Below are 25571 nucleotides of genomic sequence, written 5' to 3'. Positions count from 1 at the left end.
CTGGCGGTGTGGCCTCGATGATGTCACCGGACCTCCCTACGGTCACCAGCGGGGAGCAGTCCATATGACGCTGCTGTGTCAGGGGATGAGTAGACGTCCACGGGAGGATCCACCTGACTGTCCTTTCACTACTATGCTCATCTACATCTACCCTATGTGAGTTACTTTTGTTAATTGTGCATTAAAGTATTACAGTCTACTCTTAGAGGCGCTTCTCTCTGTTTGTTGTTCCTGCATTCACTATATCTGGTCTCCCACAGTACACAGAACATGGGAATGTAATTATTTTAGTAAATATTAACTGCTAAATACCCTTTCTCATCAGAAGTTAGAGCAGTCTTGTGACTTATATCAGTGTCTGATTAAAGCTTGTAGGAGGAGTTTTCATTCCCCCACAATTGTCCTATGAGAATTCAGGACTCCTGACCCTCTATCTGGATAGTGCTAATTGGTCCTGTGCTGATCACATGCACTTTCCCAAGAAAAAAAAATAAATACATTTGTCAGTGGAAAAAGGAGACGGTCAGAGGACACAGGATCAAACAGCCTTTTTACACAATGCAGAGGATTAACACCTTAGGTTCCACAGTGAGTATAACAAGCATGCTTTACTGCAAATTCAGACTGATTTTACTGTTGTGGGGTTAGTAACACTTTCAGGTTAAACCATTTCTCTTTCAATTTCAATGAGTGGCCCAGTGTCTTCTAACACTCCCTGAAATGGAATAGTTTTTTTTCCCTATGCTAGAATCACCATTGAGGTATTTGTGTGAAGATGGGTGTCATTTTATTTGTGTTGGAGCTTTCCTCTTTTTTTGTAATTTCATTGTGGAATGTATTCACAATGACAATAAATCCTTTCTTATGTTATCTATCATAACTTATTATTACCTATCCAATCCACCACCACAGCAGAGGGACTCCTCAGATTGTAATGAAACGAGTACAAAGATGTCACCAGGCTTGAAGTCCATTGTTTTGCAAAAGGACTATGCCTTTAAACCACTTTCAAGTGGCCACTTTAAAGTATTCACTTTGCTATCATGGTTGTTCTGTCAAAAAGATCTGCACAATAGTCCATAGCAACTAACTGAGATTAATGTTTCATTGTTCTGATTTCAGCAAAATAAAATTTGATTGGTTGCTATATTTTAAACATGGCCCAGTATCAGGAAATAATAATCCCAAGTCAAGCCACACAGAACTGCTCTAGATGGCTATACAAATTTCCCGACAAAGCAAAGACAAACGGGTTTCAAAATTCCACTAAACAGTGGAAGAATCCTTTAAATGTGCTCTTCATATGCTTGAGTCATGTACACTTTTCCCACTGTCATACTGGCCAGCTCCAATAATTACACTGGCTCAGTGTAAGTCTGAAGGGGAAAAAAACAAAATACCATCAAAAAAATACCAGTTCTAGAAAACAAAGTCTCATTCTGATCTTTTGCTCTGTTTATTTTGGAATTCAATAATCATCTCTCCAGGCTTTACACACTTCAGCTACTGTTTGCTTTTCTCTTCAGATAGAATTCTGGTTTTATGTTTACGGCCTTAAAATAAAAAGGCCTGTTTGTTGCAATGTTTAAGCTTATGAATAGGTGACATTCTACAACTTAAGGCATGAAGGGGCTGTAAAAGCTGGGACCCTTGCCCTCATAAACCAGAGTCTTCAAAACACAGTAACTGCTGCTTGGTGGTACCAATAGGAAATGTTCCAGACATCATTTTAATAATCTATTTCACTGTTTTATTATTTAACATGTACCAGAATAACATAGGTCTAGGTAAACACTGTGAAGATGGAATTCACCAACAAGTGAACTTTTAGTATTAGATGGACCTGTAATAATCGATTGGATACCAAATAACAGCAACATTGGAAGAACTACCAACTACCATGTCAGGGTTCTAGTGTTATGCCCCTCTTTGGGAAACTCCCCTTATTCTTGTGTAGTAACTTGGGCAGGTAAAAGGGTACATCTTCCTAGTGGGGAGACAGACAGCAGCAGAAGCCTGAAAGATATGTTTTCCCTTACAAGGATCAATAATGGCAATCCTAAGCTGGTAATCTAGTTACATTGGCAGAAAGCAGAAAGTACATGGTATCTAAAGCCCCGTACACACAGGCCGAATGTTGGAAGACATCGGCCGGTGTGTATGTCAGCCTAGTCGACAGAAGCCAGCTGTTTGGCCGGCTTCTGTCAGACGAGCATGCTGGAAAACCAGCAGCCGACTGGCTCCCAATCAGTGCTCTGAGCCAATGGGTGAGAGCGCTGACTGGTGTATTCTGGTGGGGGGCCGTTCCCCTGTCAGAACACAACAGCTCAGCGGAGGAGATCCAACATTGGTACAGCGGCTTTGACCGGAGCTGTCAGTTTTGTTTTCGTTCAACACGCTGGTTTGAATGAAAAAATACTCTTGGTGTGTACCAAGCTTAAGAGTATTCTGGGCTGTTGTACCCTCACATACTGTAGAGACCTTGAAAAGCTAAGCTTTAGGCACACAAAAATCATACATCATGAAATGTATTAGTTTTAAATGCAAGCAATTGAATTTAGTACTTGAACTTTGTATTAACTGCTTGGAGTTTCTGTACAGTGGAGCTCAGATTGGGAGAGCATATCTCCCAAATGTTTGAGAAGGGAACAAGGGACACCTATTAGCAAAAGTATGTAGGCATAGGACACAACCCCTGTCACAACCCCTAATGGAGAATTATACAAAAAATGATTAGTTAAACCCATAAGTGCTTTTTTCCCCCACTACTGTTCCTTTATCCTGGCTTTTGAAATGTATTAATGCAGCAATTTAGAAATTGGATGAAAGTTTTAGCACTGGGAAACACTATTTGAAAGATAAGTAGTTCATTTTATATACAACTATATAGATCTGACCAAAATGAGGGACACATGTGAAGGAAAGAAGGACAGAAGGGACTTTGTTCCAATCAGGGACAGTCCCTCAAAATCAAGGACAGCTATGGGGGAGGGAGGAGCAGTACAGGGAGCCAGTCTGTTACAGATCTTCAGCTTTGTATTCCCACAGACCGATAGGCATGTTGGTACACGTAATTCTATAAAGCGTCCCCAAAATTCAGAGTTTCCTAGTATTCCTGTAGCTGGACTGTCAGGGTCCAGACTGGTAGCAGGAGCGGAGCAGGGAGTGGATCCGCTGTGTCAGTGAGGGAATGGCATGGACCGTACCGGAGGATCGGTTCTAAGTAGTTACTGGTTTTCACCAGAGCCCGCCGCAAGGCGGGATGGACTTGCTGCTGCGGTAACTACCAGGTCGTGTCCTCCAGTAGCGGCTCAACCTCACTGACTGCTGAGATAGGCGTAGTACAAAAGGAACAGGCAGAGGCGTAGTCAGATGAAGCAAAGGTCAGGGCAGGCAGCACAGGTTCAAAGGCGGTAGTCGTTAGCAAAGGGTTCTGCAACAGGCAAGGGATACACCAACAACGCTTTCACTAGGCAATAAGGCAACAAAGATCCGGCAAGGGCAGGAAGGGGCAGGTCACTTATATATGAAACAGGAAACATGAAACAGGAAACAGGAAACATGAAACAGGAAACAGGAAGCATTAAACAGGAAACAGGAAACATGAAACAGGAAGGGAGGTTTGGGCCAGGCACCAATTACTGGTGCACTGGTCCTTTAAATTTCAAACAGCCGGCGCGCGCGCGCCCTATGGTGCAGGGGCGCACACACCGGGAACCACGTGAGCGGGGAGCGGAGGAGAGAGCCGGAGTGGGCACAGGTGAGTGGATATGGGACGAACGCCCCGAGTGCTCCGGTCCAGGAGCAGGGACCGGAGCACTCAGTGTTACAGTACCCCCCCCTTAGGTCTCCCCCTCTTTTTGGTACCCAGAAACCTGAGGAGGAGGTTGCGGTCCAAGATATTCTCCTCTGGCTCCCAGGATCTCTCTTCAGGACCGCAGCCCTCCCAGTCCACCAAAAAATATCTTCTCCCCCTTACCAATTTAGAGGCCAATATCTCCTGAACGGAAAAGACATCCGAGGTACCGGATACAGGCGTGGGAGGAAGATTCTTGGGAGAAAAGCGATTAAAGACCGCAGGCTTGAGGAGGGAGACATGAAAACAGTTGGGAATTTTAAGGGAGGGAGGGAGATGGAGTTGGTAACACACAGGATTGATCCTCTTCTTGACCTTGTAGGGTCCCAAGTAACGAGGACCAAGCTTGTAACTAGGAACCCTGAAGCGGATGTACTTGGAGGAGAGCCAATCTCTGTCCCCAGGAACCAGGACAGGAGGAGGCCGACGTTTCTTGTCTGCTTGGATTTTCATGCGGGATGAGGCTTGTAAGAGGGACAGGCGCGTCTGACGCCAGATGGTAGAAAAGTCTTGCACCAGGTCATCCACTGCAGGTACACCGGAGGAGGAGGATAATGGCAGAGGAGGCAGAGGATGACGACCGTAAACCACGAAGAAGGGAGACTTGTTGGTGGCGGAGGAGTCTTTGTGGTTATAGGAAAACTCCGCCCACGGGAGGAGGTCGACCCAATCGTCTTGACGGGAGGAAACAAAGTGACGAAGGTAGTCGCCCAAGATTTGGTTGACCCGCTCTACTTGTCCGTTGGTTTGGGGGTGGTATGAAGAAGAGAAGTCCAGCTTGATTTTAAGCCGTCCACAAAGAGCCCTCCAGAATTTGGACACAAACTGGACTCCTCTATCGGAGACAATATGTGAAGGCAGGCCGTGTAACCGGAAGATGTGTCGGAGGAAATGCTTGGCCAACTGAGGCGCGGATGGTAAGGCTGGCAACGGGATGAAGTGCGCCATCTTCGATAAGCGATCTACGACAACCCAAATTATAGTTTTCCCGTGAGATGGTGGTAGGTCCGTAACGAAATCCATCGCGATATGGGACCAAGGGGTCTCAGGTATGGGAAGTGGCTGGAGAAAGCCGGCGGGTCTTTGGCGAGGGGTTTTGTCTCTGGCACATACAGAGCAGGACTGCACAAATTCAGAGATGTCCTTCTCTAAAGATGGCCACCAATATCTCCTGGAGATAAGCTGTACAGTCTTTCGGACGCCAGGATGTCCTGCGAGAAGAGAAGAATGTCCCCACTTGAGAATTTTTAGGCGAAGATGGGGAGAAACATAGGTTTTTCCGGGAGGGAGGTTACGCAAGTCTACAGGTGCCACGGTGACCAGACATTCAGGAGGCACTATGTGCTGTGGGTTGACTTCCTCTCCTGTGACATCAGAAGAACGAGAGAGGGCATCGGCCCTGAAGTTCTTGCTTGCTGGACGAAAGTGGATCCGGAAGTTAAACCTGGCAACAAATAGAAACCAGCGAGCTTGGCGGGGATTTAGTCTCTGAGCAGACTGGAGGTATGATACATTTTTATGATCCGTGTAGATGTTCACGGGATGTACCGATCCTTCTAGTAAGTGCCGCCACTCCTCCAAGGCCAACTTGATGGCGAGTAATTCTCTATCCCCAATGGAATAATTTCTTTCCGCGGGAGAGAAAGTCATAGAGAAAAACCCGCAAGTAACCGACTTGCCTCTCGGAGTGTTTTGCATGAGCAAAGCACCAGCACCAACGGAGGAGGCGTCTACTTCCAGGTAGAACGGCTTAGTAGGATCCGGTCTGGAAAGAACTGGGGCGGTGGCAAAGGCAGATTTAAGAGCGCTGAAGGCCCTCTCGGCCTGGGGAGGCCAAGATTTTGGGTTAGCCCCCTTCTTGGTTAGGGCTACAATTGGTGCCACAAGGGTGGAGTAATGCGGGATGAACTGTCTATAATAGTTCGCGAATCCGAGGAATCGCTGGATGGCCTTAAGGCCAGAGGGACGAGGCCAGTTCAGAATGGCAGACAGTTTGGCAGGATCCATTTGTAGTCCCTTGGTGGAAATGATGTAGCCCAGGAAGGGGAGACTGGTACGGTCGAACAAGCACTTTTCAAATTTAGCATAGAGACGATTCTTCCTGAGATGGGAGAGTACTAAGCGGACATGAGCACGGTGTTGATCCAAGTTAGTAGAGAAGATGAGGATGTCATCCAAATAGACCACGACACAGGTATAGAGTAGGTCTCAGAAAATGTCGTTAATGAACTCCTGGAAGACCGCTGGAGCGTTACAGGGTCCAAAAGGCATGACTAAGTACTCAAAATGCCCTTCACGGGTGTTAAAAGCCGTCTTCCACTCATCACCCTCTCGGATACGAATAAGGTTATAGGCCCCTCTGAGATCCAACTTGGTGAAGTACTTGGCGCCTTGTAACCGGTCAAAGAGTTCCGTAATCATGGGAAGAGGGTAACGGTTCTTTACAGTAATGCTGTTGAGACCCCGAAAGTCTATGCAAGGCCGAAGGGTGCCGTCCTTTTTAGCAACAAAGAAGAATCCTGCTCCGGCAGGAGAAGAGGATTTCCTGCTAAACCCTCTCTGCAGGTTCTCCTGGATATACTCTGACATGGCTAGAGTTTCTGGGGGAGAAAGAGGATAGATTCTTCCCCTAGGCGGCGTAGTGCCAGGTTGCAAGTCAATGGGGCAGTCATATGGCCTATGTGGAGGCAACACCTCCGCTTGTTTCTTGCAAAAAACGTCTGAAAATCTGCATATGGTTCAGGTAGACCGGGAGGAGGAGAAATAACGGGTGCAGACTTGCTTCGTACCGGCTTGAGACATCTGACGAAACAAGCCGGACCCCAGCTTCGAACCTCTCCGGAGGTCAAATCCAGAACGGGACAATGGCGCTGGAGCCAGGGCAGACCCAAGAGGAGTTCTGAGGTGCAATGGGGTAACACAAAAAACTCCAATCGCTCGGAATGCAGAACTCCAATGTCCATCTGGAGGGGGGGGTTCTGTACGGAACTGCACCATGCCGTCGAGTCTCTCTCCATTAACTGTGGAGATGAAGATGGACTTCAGCAAACGAACCACAGGGATGTTGAACTTGTTCACCAGCGAGGCGTCGATAAAGTTACCGGCTGAAACGGAATCCAGAAAGGCAGAGGCAGCAAAGGAGATCTTGGCGGACACGGAAATCCGCACGGGTACAGTAATGCGTGGAGAGGAGGTATTCACACCTAACAACGCCTCTCCCACGTTGACTCGGTGCGGGCGTTTTCCCTGACGCAGTGGATGGAGAGGACAGTCCTTTAGAAAGTGCTCAGTACTGGCACAGTACAAACAAAGGTTCTCGTCTCTACGGCGGTTCCTTTCTTGGGTGGTCAGGCGGGACCGATCCACTTGCATGGCTTCCTCGGCGGGAGGCCCAGAAGAGGGTTGCGGTGGATGCTGGAAGATAGGAGCCAGACGAGGAAAGCGTCTGGGACGAACACTTCCCTTTTCGTGTAGCAGTTCCTCTCGTCGCTCTGCAAAACGCAGGTCAATCCTGGTGGCCAAATGGATGAGGTCACTCAGGTTGGTAGGGACTTCTCGTGCGGCCAGGACGTCCTTTATGGCGCTGGACAAGCCTTTCTTAAAGGTAGCACAGAGCGCCTCATTATTCCAAGAGAGTTCCGAAGCAAGGGTGCGGAAACGGATAGCATAGTCTCCGACAGAGGAACTCCCCTGGGACAAGTTCAATAACGCAGTCTCTGCTGAGGCAGCCCGGGCTGGCTCCTCAAAGACACTCCGGAATTCCTGAAAGAAACTCTGGACACTTGCCATGGCAGGATCATTGCGGTCCCAAAGCGGTGTAGCCCAGGCCAGGGCCTTCCCCGAAAGCAGGCTAACGACAAAAGCCACCTTGGCTCGCTCCGAGGGGAACTGGTCAGCCGACATCTCCAGGTGAAGGGAGCATTGGGATAGGAATCCGCGGCACAACTTGGGATCACCGTCGTACTTGGCCGGCATGGACAGACGGACTCTAGAAGTGGCGGCGGCCACAGGCTGCGGTGGTGAAGCAGGTGCAGACGGAGGAAGCGGCTGCTGCTGTGCTGGAAGAAGCTGCTGCAGCATGGCGGTCAACTGTGCCAGCTGTTGACCTTGCTGGTCGATCTGCTGCGACTGCTGGGCCTCAACTGTAGTGAGGTCCGCGATACTAGGCAGAGGCACCTCAGCGGGATCCATGGCCGGATCTTACTGTCAGGGTCCGGACTGGTAGCAGGAGCGGAGCAGGGAGTGGATCCGCTGTGTCAGTGAGGGAATGGCATGGACCGTACCGGAGGATCGGTTCTAAGTAGTTACTGGTTTTCACCAGAGCCCGCCACAAGGCGGGATGGACTTGCTGCGGCGGTAACTACCAGGTCGTGTCCTCCAGTAGCGGCTCAACCTCACTGACTGCTGAGATAGGCGTAGTACAAAAGGAACAGGCAGAGGCGTAGTCAGAAGAAGCAAAGGTCAGGGCAGGCAGCACAGGTTCAAAGGCGGTAGTCGTTAGCAAAGGGTTCTGCAACAGGCAAGGGATACACCAACAACGCTTTCACTAGGCAATAAGGCAACAAAGATCCGGCAAGGGCAGGAAGGGGCAGGTCACTTATATATGAAACAGGAAACAGGAAACGTGAAACAGGAAACATGAAACAGGAAACAGGAAACATGAAACAGGAAACAGGAAACAGGAAACATGAAACAAGAAACAGGAAGGGAGGTTTGGGCCAGGCACCAATTACTGGTGCACTGGTCCTTTAAATTTCAAACAGCCGGCGCGCGCGCGCCCTATTGTGCAGGGGCGCGCACACCGGGAACCACGTGAGCGGGGAGCGGAGGAGAGAGCCAGAGTGGGCACAGGTGAGTGGATATGGGACGAACGCCCCGAGCGCTTCGGTCCAGGAGCATGGACCGGAGCGCTCAGTGTTACATGGACCCCCAGTTTTCTCAGTGACTTTACCTGCAGTATAATCTCTGTACCTCCAGTGTTTCCAGTGTCATCCAGGCTATCCCCAGTGACTTTTTGTGTGTTCTTGCCTTCAGGGCCAGATTACCATAGAGGCTGTTGGAGTTGTAGATCCAGGACCCTTCCTTAGGATAGGCCCAGCCCAGTAGTGTGAGTGAGTCACTAATGCAGCACAGTCACAGAACGCACACGTTCCCATGCATCGTGAATAGGACAGCCCTCCCACTCTTACCAAAATTAGGCTCCACCCACAGTTCCTCATATGCATACCACATTACTACCCTACTAAAACTACCCAAAGACACCCTCTCTTTCTCTCAACCCCCTCTCTTTCTCATCCCTCTCTCTTTCTCGCGCTCTCTCACCTCTCTCACCCCCTCTCTCTATCTCACACCCTCCTCTCTGTCTCACCCCCCTCTCTCTCAACCCTTATCCCTGTCTCTTTCTCGTCCCCCTCTCTATTTATTTTAATTTTTGCATATATTTAATTTGTTTTGACAAAAAATGTTTGCATTTTAATTTTATTTATTTCCATAAAAAGGCCCACCAAAATCCTCAGCACCAGGCCCATGATGCTCTTTACTCTGGCCTTGCTTGCCTGCAACCTGAAACCTAGCACCTATTACATCCTCTGGGATCCCCAGGTCTAGCTGTGAATCTTTCTTCCTTGTGTAGCTTGACCAACTCACAGCCTCCTGGAATCGCCATGATTCCTTGTGTGTTTCAGCCTGCCAATCATTACCAGCCCCTGTACATTCCTAGTCTTCTTCTTAATTTGTGTCCCTGTGAACTTGAGTCTGCTCCTAGAAATCTTTTGTGCCTCTGTGTACTACTTCCCTCTTCCAGGGCCTCCGTGATATCCTGCCAGCTTGGGTTGTACTACCTATTGACCTATGATCCCAAAGTCTCAGTACTGCAGGGCACTATGTTCCCAGTAGCTGCCTGCTCAGGTGAATCAGAGGGCTGCAACCTGGGAAACGTCTGCAGCAAAAAATCATCCTCACATTTAGGAGAAAACAAGACAGGTCCTTGAAGTGGTAATTCATGATCACACATTCGAGGTGGATGGAGGAATCTTCCCCGCTGTGTCATTGTATTCTGGCAGAGGGGCTCCCCCCGCTGTCAAAATACACTGATCATCGCTGCAGCTGATTGGCTGCATGAGCTGATTGAAGCAAAAATTTCCAACAAGCTCATTCATGAGACGTTGATAGTTATATTGACTTTTCAAGAATGGGAACAGCTATAGATTGATCGAAAACCATACCAGCTGAACCGTCTGAATTTCAATCTATGGCAAGCTTTAGACCCTTTGCTCACCCCTTCTAAAGGCTGTCAGCTTCACTCCATGTGTGGCAAAGCTGAGTTCTTTCCACAGGTGCCAACAGGTATCCTGGCCATCCTAGACTACTCATGCACTCCAACCATATCCAGCAAACAACCTCTGGGACCTCTGTGTTCATTGTGTATCCTGTCATCCCTGTGTTTCAGTGAGTTCAAGTACCCCAGTACTCCTAGTGATCTCTGCACTCTTGTCTGCCTGTAAGTCCAGCACCTCAGGGCTGCAAGATACCCCTGTACCCTGCCTACTTGTAATTCTAAAACTTAGTGCTTCTCTGTACCCTACAGGGGTGTGTTCTCAGAGCAGATTGCCATTAAGTGATGTACAAAGAACCCAAGCTCCCCACCCATACTTGACCCATCCATTTGTGCTGTAGTTCTGCCATGCCAATAGTGGACATGCTGAAAGGAGGAGAGAAAAGGCTGGTAGAAAAATGAGCTTATCAATTTCATGTGTCTCCTTTCACTATCCAGTCCCTGCCTGTATTTAGCTGTTTGCCTTGAGTTCAGCAAACCACTTGACGATCAGTGACCTACCTAACTACGTCTTTTGATGATGAAACGTGTAGGGTGTAGTCCCGGCGCGATATGTCATTGCGCACTGGCACAGACTGCTACCATCTTGTTGGTTTGAAACTTTTCTCTGACATGCTGGTTTTATATTGATGAATGTAAGTGCAATACTTTGAATAAAAATGTTTATTTCATTTGTTGCAGTTTTACTACACTATGAGATTGCCTCGCTCTTTTCTTTGATGTATGTTGCCTTGAGAGAGATCTGGCTTATCTGACAGTGGAATTGGAAGGAGTGGTGCATACACAGTGAACCAATTAATGATTCATATCTGGAGGTCTGATTACCACATTTGGGTCTAAAACTGTGTTATTTGACCAATCCTTAGACGGTGGAGGATTTTTCTATTTTGTGTTTCATCTTTCAAGCACCAGCACCCACAGATTTATGAGGATTTTGCATGGACTTTTTAATTGATATATTTTTATGTGTTTTGCACCATTCCACACTTATTTTTGGTGGGGTTGCATGTTTACCATCTTTTGTTATCTGAAAAGTGATAACGCTGCACTTATTACTAAATATTATATGATGTGTTTTGCCTGCAAAATGTGCTCTCTGCTCTTTTATTCTTTTATTTTTCCAGTCTAAGTGCAAGTGTTTGTAGGTATACTGGGATGATGCCTGCAGCATTGCAGTATTGTTTTTTTCAGCAGACGGTCAACTTTCTTGTAAAAGCAATCCTGGTGGCAAATTAACCACTGAATTCGTTTTACAATCAGCTTGAGGGGAGGTTCCCCCTCTCCCGCCGCCTTCCAAGGCTTTGCTCGGCTTTCCTGTCCAACTGGGAGATTCCGCCAGTTGACCATAGAGCTGAACGGAGACCAGACGGCTCTGATCATCTCTAAGGTATAGGAAACCGGAGGCAATGGAGCATTTCATCACTTGCAGCTTTGTGATTGTAAACACATCCTGATAAATTTGAAAAAATCTCGGTTTAATCCAAAGCTTTTAAAGGCTGAAGGGAGATCTGGGGTCTAACAGACCCCTGATCTCTCAAAAAAGAGTACTGGTGCCTATTGCTATCACAAGGGATATTTATATTCCCTGTGATGAAAATAAAAGTGATAACAAAAATTAAAGCAACAGTGTAAAAATAAAAAACAAAACAAATAATTAAAATTTAAAGACATCGTCCACCCGCACTCGTACACAAAAGTGCACAAAAGTGTCGGCCCCGCATATGTGTAGACAGCAATCGCCCCACACATGTATCACAATGAACTTCAGATTGGGGCTAGCAATTCTAGCACCAGGCCTTCTGTTTCAACCTAAAGTGGTAACCTGCAAAGGCTTTTAACATTTACGTTGTTTGTCCCTGTTGCACAGGTTTGCACAATTTTAAAGCATGACATGTTTGGTATTTTTTTACCCAGCATAACCTCGTCTTTTATATTTTACCAAACAACTGGATATTATATTGTGTTTTTGTGCAAAAAAATTCAAAAAAGTACATTTTTTCACAAAAAAATGTACATTTGAAAAACTTCTGCACAAAAACTGTGTGACATAAAAACTACAACACCCACCATTTTATTTTCTAGGGCCTCTGCTTTAAAAATATATATAATGTTTGTGGTTTCTAACTAATTTTCTAGCAAAAAATACAGATTTTTACATGTAAACAAAAAGTGTCATAAAAGGCCTGGACTTAAAATGGTCAAAAAAATATTGTATCCATATTTAGTTATATTCTGCCTCCAGAGACCCCCAAGATCTTGCGTTGGTTTCATGGTTCTGAAATTCAAAACTTGTATGGAGGTAATCATTCTTCCTTTTGCCCCTATGTGTTATGTGGCTGCCCATGCACAAAATGCAAATTTCTGTAAGGCAGAAGGGGTTGTCACATGTACCCCATAACTGTAAGTAGTAGGGGCTCCAGTGATAGGCAAGGATGGTGGGGGACCATGGTTGAGGTAAGCGCAGGTGCTTCCCACATGGAAGAAAAATATATTTAAAATATATTTTAAAAAAACATTATTTTTTTCCCCCAAATATATTTGAAATGTATTTGAAATGCTACAATTTTGGCCATATTCAATATATTTCTAAAATTTTTTCCCTAAATATATTGGAAATATATTTTTCTTCCATATGGGTTTATAGGTTGCTGTACTGTAAGTTGTATGCTTGGTCTGCTTTTTTTTTTTCATTTCAAGCAAATAGGTTGTTCACTTTGCAAATGAGGTTTCCCTTAAATGTGGTGAAAATAAAGAAAAAATAACTAAAACGATTGGATTATCAAAATCAGAAGAGCTTCACCTCATTTACTAAGGCAGGCCATACCTGGAGTGAATTTCTTTCCTGCAACCACGATTCCCTCTAACAAACAGTGCTTACAGGGGAATCCCACCTGCCGAGCCATGGTGGGGGGCAGGGAGAAGGTAGTGATTATTGCTAGCGGCTTTACCAGCCGATGACAATTTCCGCATGTAAAATCTGTCAGGCTGGTTGTGCCCAAGTTTATTAATCGATATCCTTGCTACATTTAGCCTGCCCATACATGGTTTGAATCTTGGCCGATTCAGCAGGTTCCAACTGTCTATGGCTGGCCTAAGCCAAGGGAAACTTTTGCAACAATTAAATGGCTGGAATATGTTTATTTGATAACCAATGTTTTTCAGTATGATGCAAAGATAAGCCCAGTTTTGTAGTTCACAATCAACAATGTGCATGATAATATCCAAAACATGAAAGGGAAATGTACTGTACATAAAGAGGGTGATTTAGTGTTTTTTTTTTTGTTTTTGAATACTGAAAATAGTTGCAATTTTATATTATTAGAAATGTATTAGAAGGTATATTATAATACTAACCAATTTAATTTTGTTAATGCAAGAAATGATATGTTTAGAAACTCACACTGACAGAAGGTGGCTATGCAAATCAAAATGGAAGCACTTGCTTATGTTGACTATGAGTCATTAATCCCCCAATTAGTAAGTATTCATGAAATGTCTTGCTTTTACCATTGAACCGGATGGTGGGGAAGACAGTTATGATGATGAACCTTGTAACTACAAACACAAGATAAATGGCTTGGTTTTTTTCTTAATGTTCAGTGAGCTAAAACTAATGACTAAGGATTAAACAGAAGAATCAGACTTACAGCCTTTAATATAACTAGGTTACAATGATTGAATTGGAAAGTCTTCAACTATTTAAGGGAAATGAACTATAAAGTTTTTACATTTTTAACTTTAAGATAGGAGCAGCTGACTTAGGTACCAAAAAAACAAACAAACCCAAACAACCATAAAAATTAAGACATGCTTTAAGCCACCGTTCACATAGGGGCGACGCTACTTCGCACCGCGACCTCCGAGGTTGCGGTGCGAACAGCGCGCCGCTACCTCGGAGCGGCCGCCACGGACTTCATAACATTGAAGTCTATGGCGGTTGCCTCTGGGTCGCCCCAAAGAAGCTCCGGACCCTTTTTCTAGGTCGGAGCGACTTGTGTCGCTCCTATTAGAACGGGTCCGCAGCTTCCCTATGGGAGGCGACCTGCGGCGACCTGTGAGGCGACCAGGTCGCCTCACAGGTCGCCCTAGTGTGAACCGGCACTAACAGTCCAGAAATATAAAGATCCAAAACAATTCACAAATGTTTTGTCACTACCTTAACAATTCTGTAAATAGTTTCCGTCCCATCTGTGATGGTGTTTTATGGACATGAAGCTATATTAAATGTTGCATTCTGTTTTATCTCAGTAAACGATTAGTTACTTTAAATAGTTGATTTCAACAGTCATATTTCATTTTTCCATGTCATTTAAGGCTGAAACCAGTGGCGTATCATCCATGTGTGCAGGGTGTGGAGTGCACACAGGCCCCCAAGGCCAGGGGGGTCCACTGCACTTTGTCACACTCTGCCCACATGAAGTAACAAAAATCATATTCCTACTGGGCCCCTTAAGTTTGTACACGTCCGGCAGCTGTGGGGACTTTTCTTTTATTGTGCACACAGGCGGCGGTCGCCGGTGTATTTGCCAATGCCTGGTCTATAGATTTGGCGGCCCACAGCCACTGATGTGCCTGGCCGCTGGCAGAGAGATCTGAAGCCTTATGTTCTGTGCCAAGAGGTGTCTTCTGACCAGGGGCGGACTGACCGTAGTGCTCACGGCAGTTTACACTGGAAAGTCCTGCCTGCTGCCCACCCTGCCAAATTATTGGTTGCTAGGACCCCTTAGTGCCCTAGCAACCAATTAAGTGCTTGCAAGGACCCCACATAAGAGGAGGAGAATGTAACTTCCTCCTCCTGTCTAGACTTGCTCCACCTCCCTTCCACCCTGGAGTTAAATATGAGGCCCAGACTGCCAGGGGGGGGGAACCGCCAGGAGGACACTAATGTAAGGGGCGAGTGGGGAGGGGCGTGGTGTATAGGATTCCTCAGTCCCTCACAGAGGGCATTACAAGTTCCAGCATAGAAGGCTGCCATTCTTCAGTCCCCTGTAGTCTAGGGCACTACAAGTCACAGCATAGCAGGCTGCTCTGGCAGAACAGGAGAAGGAGCCTGGGAAGAAGGGGATCTCTCTGCACTAAGGTTCGGGTGTTGTAAGTCTGCGCTGGGTGGCAGGAATAGGAGAAGTTGAGCTAAATGAGGAGGGAGAGGGGAAATTTACGCTCTTAATGAGGGATTAAGAGTATTTTTGCTGAGAAGAATTTTGAGGTGAGAACATTTTTAATGTTGGGGGGGGGGGGGGGGCAGTAGGATTTGTGCTTGTAGAGGGGATATGGGGGAATACGAGAATTGGTGTAAGAAGGAAGGGATTAGGCAGGATTTATAGGGGGAATATGTGGGGGGGGGGGGAGATTTTTTTTTGGAGGGTAAGAGAATTTGTGTAAGAAGGAGAAGTTTGGGGATTTATACTGGAAGGGGGGGGGGTATGAGGGGAGGAAGGGTTTGTGCTGAGGGGGGGAATTTGTGCTGGAAGGAGGTACAGTATATGGCGGTGAGGATTTGTGCTGAGAGGGGGGATTGGGGGATAAGAGAATTTGTGTAAGAAGAAAAGATTTGGGGGGATTTATATTGGAGGGAGGGGTCTGGGGGAGGATTTTTGCTGAGAGGGAGAATTTATGCTGGAAAGGGGAGATGGGAGGATTTTTGCTGGGAAAAGGGATAGTGGAGGCAAGGGTTTGTTCTGAGCGGGGATTTGTGCTGAGAGGGGCATTTGTACTGGAAGGTGGTATATGAGGGTGAGAATTTGTGCTGGAAGCGGGAGTTTTTGCTGTTAGGGGGAAATAGATGGGGGGTCTGCTATAAGGGGGTATATGGGGATGAGGATAGGGGGGCATGTTTGCCCTGGATGACCTTGTCCCGGCATTGACACAATCTATAAATTGCAAGGGCGTAGCTTTGCAGAGAGAAAGCCGAGCTGAGTATCAACGTGAGGACTAGATTGGAAGCTGCTCCAGCCTGTACTGAGGCGGTGGCGACTGTGGCAGCTGGGAACGGTGGACTCCTGAGTACCTGGTGGTCCTGAGGAGTGACGTGTTTCTTTGCTAAGAATGACCCCCCCAGGCCCAGCCCAGGTGTATAGAGTGCCACTCTATACACCTGGGCTGGGCCGGGAAGGGGGGGAGGGTGGTCTCTCTTATCTAAGAAACATGTGCGCCACTCCACTCAGCAGGGCCAGGACCCAGGTACACCCTATTGAACAAGTCAAATCAGAATCTAGTTAGCCACATCCCTTTAAGCCACAGCCAATATTTAGTGCAACCTAAACCATGCCCAGTTTCTGCAGCGGTGCGCAAGGTGTGCTGCTTTTTTTCATTTTACACTGCATAGGGGGGCCCACTTTGGATCTTGCACATGGGCTCACTGATTTCATGATACGCCCCTGGCTGAAACACTTCTCATCTAACTTCATTGCGTGGCCATGCATCTTCTTGAGTGACCTAAGACTGAATATTTTTCTCCTGGGACCTAATAGTTTTTCTCCATTAAGATATTTGTATATTGCTATCATATCCCCTCTTAAGTGTCTATTTGTTTTAATAAAAGTATCTATTTTTTAAAACATACATAAAGGAAATGAAGCCATAATAAGAATTTCCTTGCCACCATATGGAGGCTAGAACGGCAAGGGCATGTTACCTTGCAGCTCCAACCCATGTGCCCCTGAAGGTGGAGATAGAGTGCACTTAGTTCGTAGAGTGCTAAAAGTGGCAGTGGTAAGCTGGACAAGGTGATAGAGGTCATGTTGACATCAAAAAGGTAAGCAGCAATGTGTGAAGCGCTGCAATAGGGTAGTGGAAGTCAAAGGGAAATGTGATCCAGTTAGGCCTTGATAGCAACAGATGGCGCTTTTCCACTGCATGGTACCGCATGGTATGTGTGTTGAACGGTTCGGTACGGTTTGGTACGGCGACGCTTTTCCACTACATGGAACGGCTCTCTTATGGCACTTTTCCACTACATGGTACGGCTCGGTACGGCTCTCTTATTTAGTACCACCTCGGTTGGGGTTCCAAGCGTGCCGTACCTATACCAAATCCCACAATCCTTCACATGCAGCCTGATTGGTCCTTACTACTAGCCACTGATTTGTCAGAGAATCGTCACTATCATCGGATTTGCGACACCACTGAGCCATATCATGCAGTTGTGTGAACTCTCCTGTTCCTCAGCTCAGAGCAGCGCCTGTGTGTGAACTCTCCTTCCTGAGCATATTGTACAGCACTAGAGAATTATCACTACAGCTCAGAGCAGCGCCTGTGTGTGAACTCTCCTTCCTCAGCATATTGTACAGCACTAGAGAATTATCACTACAGCTCAGAGCAGCGCCTGTGTGTGAACTCTCCTTCCTCAGCATATTGTACAGCACTAGGGAATTATAACTACAGCTCAGAGCAGCGCCTGTGTGTGAACTCTCCTTCCTCAGCATATTGTACAGCACTAGGGAATTATAACTACAGCTCAGAGCAGTGCCTATGTGTGAACTCTCCTTCCTCAGCATATTTTACAGCACTAGAGAATTATCACTACAGCTCAGAGCAGCGCCTGTGTGTGAACTCTCCTTCCTCAGCATATTGTACAGCACTAGAGAATTATCACTACAGCTCAGAGCAGCGCCTGTGTGTGAACTCTCCTGTTCCTCAGCTCAGAGCAGCGCCTGTGTGTGAACTCTCCTTCCTCAGCATATTGTACAGCACTAGAGAATTATCACTACAGCTCAGAGCAGCGCCTGTGTGTGAACTCTCCTTTTCCTCAGCATATTGTACAGCACTAGGGAATTATCACTACAGCTCAGAGCAGCGCCTGTGTGTGAACTCTCCTGTTCCTCAGCATATTGTACAGCACTAGGGAATTATCACTACAGCTCAGAGCAGTGCCTATGTGTGAACTCTCCTTCCTCAGCATATTGTACAGCACTAGAGAATTATCACTACAGCTCAGAGCAGCGCCTGTGTGTGAACTCTCCTTTTCCTCAGCATATTGTACAGCACTAGGGAATTATCACTACAGCTCAGAGCAGCGCCTGTGTGTGAACTCTCCTGTTCCTCAGCATATTGTACAGCACTAGGGAATTATCACTACAGCTCAGAGCAATGCCTGTGTGTGAACTCTCCTGTTCCTCAACTCAGAGCAGCGCCTGTGTGTGAACTATCCTTCCTTAGCATATTGTACAGCACTGGAGGATTATCACTACAGCTCAGAGCAGTGCCTGTGTGTGAACTCTCCTTTCTCAGCATATTGTACAGCACTAGAGAATTATCACTACAGCTCAGAGCAGCGCCTGTGTGTGAACTCTCCTTCCTCAGCATATTGTACAGCACTAGAGAATTATCACTACAGCTCAGAGCAACGCCTGTGTGTGAACTCTCCTGTTCCTCAGCTCAGAGCAGCGCCTGTGTGTGAACTCTCCTGTTCCTCAACTCAGAGCAGCGCCTGTGTGTGAACTATCCTTCCTTAGCATATTGTACAGCACTGGAGGATTATCACTACAGCTCAGAGCAGTGCCTGTGTGTGAACTCTCCTTCCTCAGCATATTGTACAGCACTAGAGAATTATCACTACAGCTCAGAGCAACGCCTGTGTGTGAACTCTCCTGTTCCTCAGCTCAGAGCAGCGCCTGTGTGTGAACTCTCCTTCCTAAGCATATTGTACAGCACTGGAGGATTATCACTACAGCTCAGAGCAGTGCCTGTGTGTGAACTCTCCTTCCTCAGCATATTGTACAGCACTAGAGAATTATCACTACAGCTCAGAGCAACGCCTGTGTGTGAACTCTCCTGTTCCTCAGCTCAGAGCAGCGCCTGTGTGTGAACTCTCCTTCCTAAGCATATTGTACAGCACTGGAGGATTATCACTACAGCTCAGAGCAGCGCCTGTGTGTGAACTCTCCTTCCTCAGCATATTGTACAGCACTAGAGAATTATCACTACAGCTCAGAGCAGCGCCTGTGTGTGAACTCTCCTTCCTCAGCATATTGTACAGCACTAGAGAATTATCACTACAGCTCAGAGCAGCGCCTGTGTGTGAACTCTCCTTCCTCAGCATATTGTACAGCACTAGAGAATTATCACTACAGCTCAGAGCAGCGCCTGTGTGTGAACTCTCCTTCCTCAGCATATTGTACAGCACTAGAGAATTATCACTACAGCTCAGAGCAGCGCCTGTGTGTGAACTCTCCTTCCTCAGCATATTGTACAGCACTAGAGAATTATCACTACAGCTCAGAGCAGCGCCTGTGTGTGAACTCTCCTTCCTCAGCATATTGTACAGCACTAGAGAATTATCACTACAGCTCAGAGCAGCGCCTGTGTGTGAACTCTCCTTCCTCAGCATATTGTACAGCACTAGAGAATTATCACTACAGCTCAGAGCAGCGCCTGTGTGTGAACTCTCCTTCCTCAGCATATTGTACAGCACTAGAGAATTATCACTACAGCTCAGAGCAGCGCCTGTGTGTGAACTCTCCTTTCTCAGCATATTGTACAGCACTGGAGGATTACAGGTAGGAGCTAAAGTGGAAAAGCAAACCTAGCCAAGTAGAGGCTATACAGTGCCGAAAGGTGCCGACTCGTACCACACAGTGGAAAAGCAAACCGAGCCGAGCAGGGCCAAGCAGTGCCGAGTGGAACCGAGCCGGTACTCGCAGTGGAAAAGCGCCAATAGATTTGTGGGTATAGGCTCAGTGGACAGGTGCAGTTAGGAAGAAGCCAAAGATGGTAGCAGAGGAGAAGCAATGAATATATCTAGCAAGTAGAAGCAGAGTCACAGGACAACTCATGGCCAAAAATGTATAAACAGTACCCGATCAAAAGGAGTCAATGGTGGCCAGAAGTAGGTCAAAGTCAGAAGTAGAAGGTCAAGTAAAAGGTGACATGCATCGAAAGATGGTTTTGAAAATGAAGTGAAGCAATAGCAGCAGGGATGTTGGATTAGGTCAGATACAAAACCAGGAGAGTGGGCACATGTCTTGGAGGCAGTGTTTTCCTGACACCCCTTTCTCCAGTCATGTGATTGCTTTCAGTCTCACATTATGGACATGCTTACAGGATGAGAGAGTACAGGAATAACCTCATTAATGTGCTTTTGTGCTTTTATTGTCTAATCAGCAGACTTGGACATGAGAGCTGTCTCAGCAAGTAGAGCAGCCATTTTTTTCCAATCAGATGGGTAAGTACCATCAGCATGATTAATTTAGGGAGGAAGCATGAGGTTCTAAACCCATAGAAAATGCTTGTAGATATAAAATAAGTAGAACATAGTGGGAGAGATTTAATAAAACTGAAGAGCCAACATCTGGTGCAGCTGTGCATGGTAGCCAATCAGCTTCTAACTTCAGCTTGTTCAATTAAGCTTTGGCAATAAAAGCTGAAAGCTGATTGGATTCCATGCAGAGCTGCACCAGATTTTGCACTCTCCAGTTTCAGTAAATTACAACCCCACTGTATTAGCTTGGCTTTAATTCAGGCTCTTAGATTGTAATCTTTGCTTGGATTTATGCTTTATACTGTATGTCTAAATTAAAACATGGTTTCACTTCTGCTTCCCCTGCAGCAGTATCTATGTAATGTACCCTTTCGAATGTAGTTGTGGTTTTTAGTATATATATTGCAACATCTAAAGCTGATGTAAATATTAACAAATATACACACTATTACAGAGATTTTTTCTACAGCTTGATGTAACTAATCTTTTATTCCCTTTGTCTCAGTTAGAACCTCTGTCACGTTGTTCTTGCTGTTTGGTCACCAAGACAGGAAATGAGGGAACATCTTCTAACAGGGATAGCAATCCAGCACTTTTATAGCAGAACTAGACATTAAGCCCGTTAAATTAACGGGCGCTAGAACATATGTGGTCAAACATTTGTAAAAACAGACTTAGCAGTAAGTCCACGCGAGCGCGCACCCGCCGTGCGCCTGCGCACACCAACTGCTTCCAACAGTTTTGCCCAGCTGCCTGAAGTCTCTGCGCTCCAAATCCCAATGGCTGTCCGTGGGGCACATGCGTAGTAGCGCAATCCCACGCACACAGGGACTGGACGCAGAGACACTTGTACTTTATATGTATAGATTATTTAGTATACTTAGAACAGAAGGAGATATATATATATATATATATATTTTTTTTTTATTTAGTATACTTAGAACAGAAGGAGCTATATATATGGGGGGGGGGAGGGGATTGTAGTGTGTTGGGGGGGAGGGGATTGTAGTGTGTTGGGGAAGGGAGGGGATTGTAGTGTATGTGGAGGGGAGGGGATTGTAGTGTATGGGGGAGGGAGGGGATTGTAGTGTGGGGGGAGGGAGGGGATTGTAGTGTATGGGGGGAGGGGATTGTAGTGTATGGGGGAGGGAGGGGATTGTAGTGTATGGGGGGACAGAGGGGATTGTAGTGTATGGGGGGGGGAGATTATAGTGTATGGGGGAGGGGTTCTACAGTGCATGGGGGGATGGGTTCTACAGTGTATGGGGGAGGGAGGGGATTGAAGCGTGGGTGGGGAGAGGGAGGGGATTGTAGTGGGGGGGAGGGAGGGGATTGTAGTGTGTTGGGGTGGAGGGGATTGTAGTGTATGGGGAGGGGATTGTAGTGTATGGGGAAGGGAGGGGATTGTAGTGTGGGGGGGGGAGGGGATTGTAGTGTTGGGGGGAGGGAGGGGATTGTAGTGTGGGGGGAGGGAGGGGATTGTAGTGTATGAGGGGGGGGGGAATTGTAGTGTATGGGGGGAGGGGATTGTAGTGTATGGGGGGAGGGGATTATAGTGTATGGGGGGAGGGGATTATAGTGTATGGGGAGGGAGGGGATTGTAGTGTATGGGGGAGGGAGGGGATTGTAGTGTGTGGGGGAGGGAGGGGATTGTAGTGTGTGGGGGGGAGAGAGGGGACTGTAGTGTATGGGGGTAATTGTAGTGTATGGGGGAGGGAGGGGATTGTAGTGTATGGGGGGACAGAGGGGATTGTAGTGTATGGGGGGGGATTATAGTGTATGGGGGAGGGGTTCTACAGCGCATGGGGGATGGGTTCTACAGTGTATGGGGGAGGGAGGGGATTGAAGCATGGGTGGGGGGAGGGAGGGGATTGTAGTGTGTTGGGAGGAGGGGATTGTAGTGTGTTGGGGAAGGGAGGGGATTGTAGTGTATGGGGAGGGGATTGTAGTGTATGGGGAGGGAGGGGATTGTAGTGTATGGGGAAGGGAGGGGATTGTAGTGTGGGGGGGAGGGAGGGGATTGTAGTGTGGAAGGGAGGGAGGGGATTGTAGTGTATGGGGCCGAGGGAGGGGATTGTAGTGTATGGGGGGGAGGGGACTGTAGTGTATGGGGGAGGGAGGGGATTGTAGTGTATGGGGGGACGGAGGGGATTGTAGTGAATGGGGGGTTATTATAGTGTATGGGGGAGGGGCTCTACAGTGTATGGGGGAGGGGCTCTACAGTGTATGGGGAGGGAGAGGATTGTAGCGTGGGGGGGGGATTGTAGTGGGGGGAGGGAGGGGATTGTAGTGTATGGGAGAGGGGATTGTAGTGTATGGAGGAGGGAGGGGATTGTAGTGTGGGGGGGGGGGTAGAGGGGATTGTAGTGTATGGGGGGAGGGGATTGTAGTGTATGAGGGAGGGAGGGGATTGTAGTGTATGGGGGAGGGAGGGGATTGTAGTGTATGGAGGAACGGGATTGTAGTGTATGGGGGAGGGAGGGGATTGTATTGTATGGGGGAGGGGATTGTAGTGTATGGGGGAGGGAGGGGATTGTAGTGTGGGGGGGGGGTAGAGGGGATTGTAGTGTATGGGGGGAGGGGATTGTAGTGTATAAGGGAGGGAGGGGATTTTAGTGTATAGGGGAGGGAGGGGATTGTAGTGTATGGAGGAAGGGGATTTTAGTGTATGGGGAAGGGAGGGGATTGTATTGTATGGAGGGGAGGGGATTGTAGTGTATGGGGGGGATTGAACGATAAATGTCGGGTTGGAGATTGGTGTGGGGGAGGGGAGATGTGAGGGTGGGAAATCAGAGGGGAGGGGAGCTCCTCACACACACAGAACAGTGGATCATCCAGTAGGAAAAGACACCCAAATACACCACCACCTCCCCTCCCGGGAAAATTGCTGTCACATGCGAACCAAAGGTGCTGGAGACCCCAAAATTGGGGGGAGGGGATTATAGTGTATGGGGAGGGAGGGGATTGTAGTGTATGGGGGAGGGAGGGGATTGTAGTGTGTGGGGGAGGGAGGGGATTGTAGGGTTCGGGGATGAAAGGGCGCGGAACAGTGACCCCGAGAACCGGGCCGTGACCTAACCGCGAGGTGACCAGGTTTAACATTGGAGTCTATGGCGGGGGGAGGCCCGGTTCTCGGGGTCACTGTTCCGCGCCCTTTCATTCCCGAACCCCGAAATTTTTCTCAACTGTAGGGGAGTGTCTTGGTACAATTATGGGGTCTCCAGCACCTTTGGTTCGCCCGTGACAGCAATTTTCCCGCGGCGGTGTTCTCTGCGTCCCAACGGCTGTTCCTTCAGCACATGCTTGTAGTGTGTGGGGGGGAGAGAGGGGACTGTAGTGTATGGGGGTAATTGTAGTGTATGGGGGAGGGAGGGGATTGTAGTGTATGGGGGGACAGAGGGGATTGTAGTGTATGGGGGGGGGATTATAGTGTATGGGGGAGGGGTTCTACAGCGCATGGGGGATGGGTTCTACAGTGTATGGGGGAGGGAGGGGATTGAAGCATGGGTGGGGGGAGGGAGGGGATTGTAGTGTGTTGGGAGGAGGGGATTGTAGTGTGTTGGGGAAGGGAGGGGATTGTAGTGTATGGGGAGGGGATTGTAGTGTATGGGGAGGGAGGGGATTGTAGTGTATGGGGAAGGGAGGGGATTGTAGTGTGGGGGGGAGGGAGGGGATTGTAGTGTGGAAGGGAGGGAGGGGATTGTAGTGTATGGGGCCGAGGGAGGGGATTGTAGTGTATGGGGGGGAGGGGACTGTAGTGTATGGGGGAGGGAGGGGATTGTAGTGTATGGGGGGACGGAGGGGATTGTAGTGAATGGGGGGTTATTATAGTGTATGGGGGAGGGGCTCTACAGTGTATGGGGGAGGGGCTCTACAGTGTATGGGGAGGGAGAGGATTGTAGCGTGGGGGGGGGGGATTGTAGTGGGGGGAGGGAGGGGATTGTAGTGTATGGGAGAGGGGATTGTAGTGTATGGAGGAGGGAGGGGATTGTAGTGTGGGGGGGGGGGTAGAGGGGATTGTAGTGTATGGGGGGAGGGGATTGTAGTGTATGAGGGAGGGAGGGGATTGTAGTGTATGGGGGAGGGAGGGGATTGTAGTGTATGGAGGAAGGGGATTGTAGTGTATGGGGGAGGGAGGGGATTGTATTGTATGTGGGAGGGGATTGTAGTGTATGGGGGAGGGAGGGGATTGTAGTGTGGGGGGGGGTAGAGGGGATTGTAGTGTATGGGGGGAGGGGATTGTAGTGTATGAGGGAGGGAGGGGATTTTAGTGTATGGGGGAGGGAGGGGATTGTAGTGTATGGAGGAAGGGGATTTTAGTGTATGGGGAAGGGAGGGGATTGTATTGTATGGAGGGGAGGGGATTGTAGTGTATGGGGGGGATTGAACGATAAATGTCGGGTTGGAGATTGGTGTGGGGGAGGGGAGATGTGAGGGTGGGAAATCAGAGGGGAGGGGAGCTCCTCACACACACAGAACAGTGGATCATCCAGTAGGAAAAGACACCCAAATACACCACCACCTCCCCTCCCGGGAAAATTGCTGTCACATGCGAACCAAAGGTGCTGGAGACCCCAAAATTGGGGGGAGGGGATTATAGTGTATGGGGAGGGAGGGGATTGTAGTGTATGGGGGAGGGAGGGGATTGTAGTGTGTGGGGGAGGGAGGGGATTGTAGGGTTCGGGGATGAAAGGGCGCGGAACAGTGACCCCGAGAACCGGGCCGTGACCTAACCGCGAGGTGACCAGGTTTAACATTGGAGTCTATGGCGGGGGGAGGCCCGGTTCTCGGGGTCACTGTTCCGCGCCCTTTCATTCCCGAACCCCGAAATTTTTCTCAACTGTAGGGGAGTGTCTTGGTACAATTATGGGGTCTCCAGCACCTTTGGTTCGCCCGTGACAGCAATTTTCCCGCGGCGGTGTTCTCTGCGTCCCAACGGCTGTTCCTTCAGCACATGCGCAGTAGTGCAATATCACGGACACAGGGAAAGCGGACGCAGGGACACTGGGGTTTTATTAATAGCAGAATAGGGAGAAAATTGGGAAGTTTGTTCCCCCTGCAATTGTCATAAAGTTGTGAAACTGACAACCAGAAAAGAAAGCAATCTTTTCTATTACGAATTTTAAGAAAAAAAATCGCATGAACCTTGCTTGTTACAACCTAGCAATGTCATAAGTCACACA

The sequence above is a fragment of the Pelophylax lessonae genome (assembly GCF_965119305.1).
Source record: "Pelophylax lessonae genome assembly, chromosome: 3".
Taxonomy (NCBI): Eukaryota; Metazoa; Chordata; class Amphibia; order Anura; family Ranidae; genus Pelophylax; species Pelophylax lessonae.
The sequence above is the reverse complement of the archived record's forward strand: the minus strand, read 5'-3'. Positions refer to the sequence as shown.